Genomic DNA, 10,822 nt, shown 5'->3' with positions numbered 1-10,822 from the left:
AACCCCAGGAGAGAACTTTTCACAGTAAGAATAAAGCATTGCCTATACCTATGCCACTCTCTAAATAAAATGAAATGAAATGAAACAGTTCATTCATTCATTCAGTCAATATGCCCTTGAAATACTTCACTTAAAAAAAAACAACCCTCACTCTTCCAAAACGTTCAGGGAAGCATGCCTGTGAGTTGCTTGTTTTATTTCTGGAAATAAAAATGTGCAGGAAACATGCCAGGCTTGATCTGTTAACAATACTTTATTAAGCAAGATACCTTTTTTAAAAAAGGATTTTTTTAAAAAATGAAACCTTCCTGACTTTCAAGGGAATCCAACATTACCGCTTCAACCCTCACAATCTACATTCAGGATGACAGTCGAAATCATTGGCATCTGGGGAACACCAGATTGGGGAACACTGTTTTAAAGAGGAAGTTCGTTCTCACTTTTCTGACTCTGAGACTATTTGATAATTATTGATAGAAGTTAAAAAGCCTCTGATTTGCACCTTCCTCCTTTTAACTGCCTTCTGATCTGAAGTCAAACTTGTCTCCACTCATAAAATACAAGGTTTCCTAAAAAGCAACAGAATGCTTACAAGCAGCTCTGGAATCAATCAACATGCGAGTTTTAACAGTTGTGCCCATGTTCTTTACACCATGTACCTGTCCAGAAAGATCTTTTCTGATAAAGGAAATAAGAAGCAAATTATTTCCTCTAACCATAGAAAGCCATGTGTTTTCTGTTGTTTTTTTTTATAAAATCATATATTACTCACATTACTAATAAAAGCTTAGAATCCTATAAAAATCTTGCTCATGTGCCAGTCCAGGGTCCCAAAAGCAAACCTTGTATTGTTTTTAGAATAATAATAAACCTCCTTTCCAAAAGCAGCCAGCCTTCACATCTTGATTGCCTCCCTGCCCGGAAGGGACCCAGGGAAATTCTCCCAACACTATCTAAACTTAATGAACATCTGTGCATTTTTAAGTGTGAATCTTTAACATGCATTGTGTTTTACTGAATTTTTGATTTCTGGAAATAGAGACTGGAAACTCATAATTAACCCTGGGTCCAAGTACCAGTTTCTATATATCCCAGCTGATATGAGCTGAAATGGAAATTAGTTGTGAATAAATGTACTGTTTACTAAACAAGGATGATACTTTCCACTTTTTTGTAAGTATGGTGTTTTCTTCATCAATTTGCTACACTATGAAAATTAGGTTAATGGAAGATTCTCCAGCCATCTGGGTTCACATATAAGTTTAAAGCCTCCCAATTGCATTATGTCTTAGTGTGAAACCAACCATGGGTTTCATTCCACATGTGCAGAAGTACAACAGAAAAAGCCATCAGGAATATGGAATTTTTTTTACTTGCACTCACTCTGAATTGTCAGAGACAAGTAACTGGCCTCTCTCTGGTTGCTATGGAGCTCTTTTGCTTGTTTGCTTTAGTCTCTAGTGATCCCATAAACAAATCATGGATGAATCTGTTCATTCTCAGATTGACAGCAAGCTAGACAAAATGAGAAAATTTTGAGCTGATTGAATGCCCCAGTGGAATGCAAACTCACAAAGTCCTGTTCATTTGATCTCTGCTGCTTTGGTGCCTGTACTGTAATAGCACTGCATGTTGTTTGCAGGAAAATTTTCTTTTCACAGTTGTTAATAACACCAAAAAACAGTATTTCCCAAGAGCTTCTCCCTCAAGACTGCTTTATCCTCTAACTTGGAGTATTAAGTAAACAAATACTAAGCAATTACTTTTTTGCAGTCCAAGTTTCACAATTATATTTTCAGAGTGTCTATATGGGAAAGGACATTTTCCTGGATCCTAAACTTTCAGATATCAAAGTCTGTATTGTAGACTTTGTAGATACAAAAGGAGAAGAAAGAGGTTTAAGAAATGATCCAAATGTCATGATACCCTTAATGAAAGTGAGAGTTGTCTGTGCAGACTCATGCACTATAAATAATAAATCTTGCAAAGAGCTTGTTACTTGGTTTGTATAAATAAAACATTGGTAAACAACTTTTTCCACCAAGATATTTGATGATCGAATAGCAGAATGGCTGTCATATGACCTCTGGTTATCTGAGAGTCAAGTTATCCAAATGTTAATGTGTCCTCCATTATCCTTAATTTTATTAGCCAGGGTGGCAGTTCCATGTATAACAACAATATGCTTATGAAAAGCAGACAACAAACTTCACTTTGTGTTCTTCAGAATACTCAAGAGCTGAGAGAGATGTTGGAATTATAGACACCTGCAATCTTTTTTAGGTAATGGATATAAACTCTAATTTACAGAACAACAAAATGAAGCATGCTATCTAAACTAGATGTACTTGAGGAATCTAATTAAACTATAAGTACTTGAGGAATTATAACATAGAAAAGGCACTTCAGTAATTGAACAGAAAAATGTGCCCTGAGATTGCATTGATAATGAGGAATTAATAGAGAGTGATGTCATCTTTTTCTGCCTTCTGAAAGGTTGTCCACCTGCTCTGGTGGCTGGACCATTTCCATAATTTCTGCTTATTCTTCTTGACAAAGGATAATAAGATGACACATTTACTCTTTTAAAAAATAATCATTGCTGTGACTTCTGCAGCTTCTGATGTTACTGATAAAACAACCTCAACTGAGAAGCCATTCCCTATCTTTCTGAATTTTCCCAATAGCCAGAGAGCACACTGGGGTCATAAGTCTTCTCAATCCCAGTGGATCATTTTTCTTCATTTCTTTTTACTTTTGAAAATCTTGGATTGTTTGGGCTGCACATGGGTCTATGTTCAGAAAAATAAACCTGCTAGATCTCACAAAACTGGCACTCCAGAGATGGGCTAGACTGCAAGATTATAACCTAGTCTAGCAGCTGGAAATCATAGCAGTTGTAGTCGTATGCTGGGAGGACATCACCAGATTAGAAAAAAGTAGTATTACAGGCTATCTGAGCCAGAGGAGCCTATTTTTTCAGTGCCAAAATTCAACCATGAATTATTTGTATCAGTATTGTACTGATATAACCAACCAAGGTACTACAAAATCCTCCTATCTCCTTCACTAAGCATGCAACATCTGTTTTCAAATTTCCATTCCATCATATTATGGCCTGTCAATACACTGCTGTCGTTGCTTGGTGAGACTATATTATTTTTTATTTACCATTCTAACAGACTGCCAGATTACAATACTATTACCTTAAGACAATAAAACTTATACATAAACAGCTGTCAATTAAACCACCTCAGTTTGGGCAATAGTCCAACAAATGAAAGCCCTGTGAAATAGGGCTGAATAGGCCCACACATTAAGCCATGAATTATGATTTAGATACCGTAGTGATTAGCTTCATGAAATATGCTGAGCCCAAACAAAATAAACTACTTTATGGCTTAAAGGGATATGTAAACTAAGCTACGAAGCACATGATATTGATCTTTCTGTGACTGAGGCCTGCTTTTATCTCACTTCTACCAGTCATGAAGAATTTGAGGGCCTTATCAGATTTGCTTTCATTTAAAAGGGTGGGTACTGGAGATTGGTCACAACAGAGTCACTTGTTGAGGTGAGTAGCTACATAAATCAAATATAAATAAATAAATATTTTAATCTATATTTTTATTTACACACTGGCCATTGAGGAATACAATGTAAACACGCCAACAGGTATGCTACTTTCCCATGTCAGATTTCTGGGGAGAAGCAGATTCCCAAACATGTTTTCTAGTTGCTTTATTTTTCTATTTTTTTCTAACAGAATGTAATCTACCTGTCTTCTTTGTTCTTTCCCTGAAACTGAAGGCAAGGGAAAAATGGATTGATCTTAAGTAATTAGTTACTTTTTTCCTTTGAGCATTTTCTAATTTGTAATGTTCTAAGCAAAATTTGCTGGCAACTTAGCCATTAAGGAACTTTTACGTTCACTCTGGTCCAAATAATTGATACTATTCAATCTCATCTACAGTCTCCAAACAACTCCATCATTTTGGAGCTTTACTATTGTTCCATTACCTGGTAAAACATGCTGCTTATACCATGTCATATGCCTACTATATATTGTACAAGATATCCATTCTAATAGACTAACACTATGTAGATATAATTCTTGAGACTCTAATTTTACATGTTTTTCTTTTTGTAATGCAAAAAACGATCACTTTTTAAAATAACACTATTTGTGGGCTGAACCTCAAGCTTTCCTATCACCAGGCATGTGACCTGCTTTTTTATGTGAGATTCTCACATTTTTGTCTCAGCACTAGCCTATCCTGAATCATCTTAAAGATGTCCCAATATAAAGCACTGTTTTCCGGTTTTCATTTTCTCCAACTGTTTTTGCTGTGATGCATTCATCAATAACATAAAGGTAGTCTTCAGATTACAACCATTCATTTAGTGACCATTCAAAGTTATAATGGCACTGAAAAAGTGACTTACAACCAGTCCTTGTACCTACAACTGTGCAGCATCCACAAAGTCATGTGATCAAATTTTGGGCAGTTGGAAACTGGCATGTATTTAGGACAGTTGCAGCATCCTAAGATCATTATTTGCAACATTTCCAGCTGGTTTCTGACAAGCAAAGTCAATGGATTTGCTTAATGACCACACAATTCACTTAACAACTGCAATGATTTGATTAACAACAATGGCAAAAAAGTTATAAAATTTGGCATGACTAACTTTAACATCCACCTCGCTTGGCAATGGAAATTGTGGTCCTATTTGTAGTCATAACTTGAAGAGTATCTGTAGTGGTTGATATGGTGGGATCTGCTCAGTTTGTATTGGTTGATACTTGTTTCTCATACTTATTTGCGTTTGAGTGGCAGAAATGAATAAAATATCTAGCTCTGTAGAAATTATATGATAGTACATGGAAATGAATTTAAAAAACAGACTTAAATGTCATAGATTAGACAATGATCAGACAAAAGACAGCTGATCTTACAAAAGGAATGTGACCTCTCCTAAGGGACCCTTATTAGTTTTTTGGACTGTATAGCTGAATGGGGAGAGATGTACTTTCAACTGTAACAGAACTGCAAGATTCTGCTAATGTAACCTTACAACAGAGTTTGTATTTCTGAAGTTTCTTATCTAGATCACTTTGCAAGTCTGAAAGGTGCTTTTCTAAAAGGCAACTGGACATTCTTGGTTTTTTTTCCCTTGAAAATGTTTTGCTTCTCATTCAAGAAGCTTCTTCAGTTCTGGAAATCTGAAGAAGCTTCTTGATGAGAAGCAAAAAGTTTTCAAGAAAAAAATATAGGAAAGTCCAGTTGCCTTTTTGGACAATTGTGATCTGGATGGTTGAGAACCTGCATAGATATCACTTTGCAAGGTTGACAAGGTATGTCAGTATAATACTTCATTATACTTTTCAAGACTTGTCACATATTTTGCAGATTCCTTATAAGCATGATTAAAATGCTCTTTTGAATGATAAGGTTTATCATTCTGCACAAAGCAGTAATTCTATGCTGCTTAGAAGGGTACATTTAAACTAGGAGACAAATCCATGTTCTGCTAGTTGTGGGTTGCTGGTTAGGTCACCACTGAGTACATTGTAATTTTTATCTTGTTGCTTCTAGCAACAAGAGGACTTATGTGGTCATCCCTTTTATTATTACAGTAGGGTGATCCCATCCTGTCTATTCCATTCCTATTATACTGCAGTCCATGGATATTTTTTGATGTGGTATGTCATAAGCAATGGACCTGCGCTAGTCAAGGACACTCATAATCTTGCCTGCTACTTATTCTATGGTTATTTCTGGAGATGGGTTTAATATTTTTTCCAGAAAAACCCTAAACCAGTGATAGAAATAACCCATTTGATAGGTCATAGTGCCATGTCTGTGACTTGTTAGTCAGTCAACTTGACAGGTGCCTATACACACTGTTCCAAATATTGGTTTACATTTGTCTACCATCCCATCCCCACATTAGGTAGAATAACTGTTGGTTCTTATAATCTCTGCCACAGGTTATGAATTGGAGTCTGAACAGTTGTTCATTTTTCGCAAGTGAAAGTAGGCAATCCAATAGAAATCTTATTGGGTTCCTAAAGGACTTCTAAAGATGGTTCATGAACTATGTTCAGCTGACAGAAAAACATCGTGAAAGGTAGTCCTTGATTTAAGACCACAACTGAGCTCAAAATTTCTGTTGCTAAGTGAGACATTTGTTTAATGAATTTTGCTCCATTTTATGACATTCTTTGCCATGTTTGTTAAGTGAATCACTGCAGTTGTTAAGTTAGTAACACAGTTGTTAAGTGAATCTGGCTTCCCCACTGACTTTGCTTGTCAGAAGGTCACAACTGGTGATCACAGAATTGTCATAAATATGAGTCAGTTGCCAAGCATCTGAATTTTAATCACATGAACATGGGAATGTTACAACGATTGTAAGTGTGGAAAATGGTCATAAGTCACTTTTATCAGTGCTGTTGAAATGTTGAACAGTCATTAAATGAACTGTTGTAAGTCAAGGACTATCTGCATTGTCGAAAAAAAATAATGCTTTTTATCATTTACATCGGGGTAGTCTCAAAGGCATAGGTGTGACCCACAGAACCTGTCTCAAAGTTACTTTTATATGACGAAAGTATAAAAAAATATTGGCTATACAGAATGGAGAGTAAATGTATCAATTATATACAATATGTTTAATTTTATTTAAATTTACATTTAAATTAAATAACATTGATTTTGATTTTTTGCCTTGTCCTTTCTACTTTTTGAAGTGTGGCCCCTGGTATATAACTCAAAAAAACCACTTTGAAAAAAGCTGTGCTATACATAGTACTACATAGTACAAATCTTTGCTGCATACATCAGCATGCCTGACAAATTATAATGAAACTACTGGGTTGTTCCCTTTAATTGTAAGATACATTTGAGACAGCAGGGAACATTTAGTGAAATGAGGGTGAGATAGTTTAATTCTCTTGGTTACCATTTTCTTCTTTGCAAATGCCTTCTATCATGCACTTTCCCCTTAGACTGGTTTCATGTTAAAAGAATAGTTGAAAAAAAATGGTATGGAGGGACCATTTATTGAAGAAAGTTGGTGGGCATGGAAGTATCTTTCTTTCAGTACACTAGAAACATCTCCTCCTATAACTGTGACCCTTTCAACAAAGATGAGAATACATGTTTGCTGAAAAATATGATTTTATTCTTATTTTTAAGCTGATTCCTATTCTCATGGGATGTTTTGGACATAGTCAGAATCTGACAATCTTCCTCCATCTTTTCAAAATGATCCATATGGCTTACCAAACAATCTATGTTGGGTAGCAATGTTACTATAAATACCGTTCCTTCAATATGCTGTAACATCTGTTGTCAAAGAAACATTGATTTGTTTCATATCTGCTCAAATACATGTTGATTAGAAGGGGACATTTTGACTGTGAGCATCTTGTAGTGTTCCAGGTGAGTTTCATGAGTCATAAAACTTCCCTAATAGCTGCTGTGTCATTACAGCTTGGTATTTAACTTCTGGCAAGTTTAACATCATAACATCAAAAAGAAATACTAATGACTCTGATATTTTATTGCAAATTGGCGAAGCATGAATGTTACATTGAAGACCATTAATAGAAAATAACTGTATTTTCTCCTTCAAGACTTTAATAATATACTGAGCCATGTTTACTATTGAAGCTAATACTATGGACATAAAATTACATTTTTAAATATATTCTGTGCTAGGTGTCTGTTAATAAGCAGGACAGATGGCAGTTCCCAGGAGTTGCTGAAAATAATCTAGTCTTAAAGGAGCATCTTGAATTCTCAGACAGCTGTAATGTGTTTTATAAAGAAACCAAATAAAAATATTTGAACATGGGAGAATCTGTAGGCTTGATCTTGCAAGCTGTTTGCCTCCTGCTCCTGAATAGCTGTTTACAAAAAAGCAAAATCAAAATGGAGTGGAATGAGATTTAAAAAGCTTGTAATTCTCCAGAGCACATGGCTCTTTGCACAGCAATTCATCTCTTTCTGCTCTTTTGCTAGATTGTAGTGGTTCTTTCCAGTATCTATGTCAGAATTGCAACATTTGAGGCCAATATTTGGTGGCAGATGTAAATACAGTAAATAGAGTGAAATGCAGTCCTGATACTAGCCAATAAATGTTGGATACTGTCAACCTAGCAATTCTTAACAAGTGGGAGATCAGAAGCCAACATTCCTCTGTAATTATAGTGCTATTCCCTTCACAGTGTAATGCAGAATGGGGGAGTAGCAGTGCTATCATTAGTCATACTTGGAAGAAAATGAGAATAACAAAATGACAATGAAAAAAAACCACAAAAAAGTAGTGGCAGGTGATCACTATAGTAACCATGTAAACTTAACAGTTACATCTTTTTCTCTAGCAGCTACATTATTTTTCTTGATTTTTTTAATTGTCCATTTCTTTTTTAACAGTATCAGAGCCTCCCCTATATTATGGCATTGTTACAGTCTATCTCAAGCAACTGATATTTGGAATATCAAAAGAAAACTATAGTACTTATCACAGTGGTGCTATTTTGCTAATCTAAAACCACTGTTAAATCTGAACAGCATCATATTGACACATGTAATTTTTTAAAACAACAACAACAACATATTGTTTCAGGCATTTAAGAGTCTTGAAATGGCTTCTTGAGAGCAATATAAAAGAGAAAACTAATACTTATTTCATTGCTGTACGTATTTATTCAGGTTCTGCTGAACACTAGACTGGATTAAAGAAACACAAAAATATATCGACAAAAAGCATTTTCAAGAGTTTTAAACTAGTAACATATTTTAAAAAAATGTTTATAATTTCAACAGTGGAGAAGACATGAGATCTAAAGGACTAAATAAATGAAAGCATAGTACAGGCAGTCCCTAGGTGAAGGAATCTCATTTCTAACTCTTAACCTCAAAATTTTTATGGAAGTTGGAACTTGTATTTACAAATCTACTGCTATCACTAAAAAATAGTGAATGGCATTGTTGGAAGTAAAGTCTTCATCCTGGTTCATCCAAGCCGGGAATAAATAAGCAACATGGCGACTGCTTTGGGAAGATGGTTACAGTTTATTGAAGAGGCAGAAAGATGGTTCTTGCAGGAAAGACCAGAGGAAAGAAGGACCTGAGCACATGGGCAGTAGGTTTTTATACCCTCTCTAGCCTTTTGTTTGGAATAATTTCCTGTTCCTGTGGCATGAACTTTGAACTGAGTCTGAGTGCTTTTCTAGGCCTTGGTATCTGTGGTTTAATCCTATTATGTCCCAAAAGTCATATCCTGCTTCCCTGGGGCTGGGCTAATGACTCTTAGAGTTTGGGTGAGGTATGCAGATTTTAAGTCTCTTTGTCTTCTTGAGTTTTCTGGCTCCAACTTTCTGATGGTTTTACATTTGCATTAGTATAGGGCTGGCTCCTGTTTGAGATAGAGAGATTTGGGGGCAGAGTTGGCTTCTGCTTTTAAAAATCCTTTTGAGGAAAAATATATTTTTCTGCCCTTTTAATATTTCCTTCTCTGGGGCTCTGACTTGCCACAGTATTGTCCTTCCTCATGCCAATGAACTACTGAAGCTATACAATACTTTCAGGAACTTCTGAAAACAGTTAAATATTAAAAATGTGCAGCTTCAGTAATTCCTGCAACATTGCTCAAGAGGCTCGAGTAAGGAGAACATTTTAGTAATAGGCAGCCTGTTCGTTATCTAGAGGTTGTTCTTGAGTAAGAACTTCTTAATCCCTGGGACTGCCTGTATAGAGAGGATAAAGAGAATAAAGTCAAACAGGTCAGTCTAAGAATCAGAGCTATGTTTGTATACACTATTTACCAATAATTAATTCAACCTTGGTTTTATACAACTCAATTTTTCAGACTGATATGGCACACTTAGCCAGAAACAACCCAACCAGGGGCTGGCAGAATAGGCTAAATAAAAGTAGGCTAGTTTGTCACATACACAATGGTGTGAGCAAATAGCCTTGGGCGACAGGAGGAAAATTCACAGACTAGATAACTGTCATGCAAAAGATATCTCAACCATAGAAGCAAAAAAGGTGTGAGAAACATCTCAGAAAGGACCCTTATTTTCTGGAAAGCAAAAGTAAAGCAGTGAAATGTCTGTGGAAATTCTCAAGTCATCCAGGTCATGCTTGTCCCAAAGGTGCTTTTTCAGGAGGCAATTGGATTTTCTTGTTTTTCTTTGAAGATGTTTTGCTTCTCATCTAAGAAGCTTTTTCAGCCCTGACTGGATGGTAGGAAATGAAAAGATTTATATTCCTTACAGACAGTTCAAAGAGGCCATCTATGTCAAAACTGAACAGCCCTCCCTCACCTGAGGGGGAGGGATATGACATCATCTATCTCCAGTCTACAACACAGTCCTTTCTGCAGTTCCAAGAAGGCTCCACACACATTTGTACTACTCAGGTGACCCTGAGGTCAAGGATAAACCTCCAAATGGCCTCAACAACTCTCAAAAAGAATGCAAATGATCAGCTGTCTGCAAGGAGTATAAATCCTTCCCTTCCCCACCATCCAGTCAGAACTGAAGACGCTTCTTGGATGAGAAGCGAAATGTCTTCAAAGAAAAACAAGAAAGTCCAGTTGCCTCTTGAAAAAGCACCTTGAAATGTTTTCAGACTTGCAAGATTGATGTCAGCCCTTCAAGCAACTCCAGACAAGCAACACAAACTCTGAGTACCAATTAATTATAATCAATTAATTATAGGCCCAAGCCTCTATTCCCTTAAGCGGTATCTTCTCTTTCTTTTTCCCATTTATCTGCTCTTGGACGGGAAAATAGAAGTAG

This window comes from Protobothrops mucrosquamatus, unplaced genomic scaffold (assembly GCF_001527695.2).
Source record: "Protobothrops mucrosquamatus isolate PMUCROS unplaced genomic scaffold, P.Mucros_1.0 scaffold48, whole genome shotgun sequence".
Lineage (NCBI taxonomy): Eukaryota > Metazoa > Chordata > Lepidosauria > Squamata > Viperidae > Protobothrops > Protobothrops mucrosquamatus.
The sequence above is the reverse complement of the archived record's forward strand: the minus strand, read 5'-3'. Positions refer to the sequence as shown.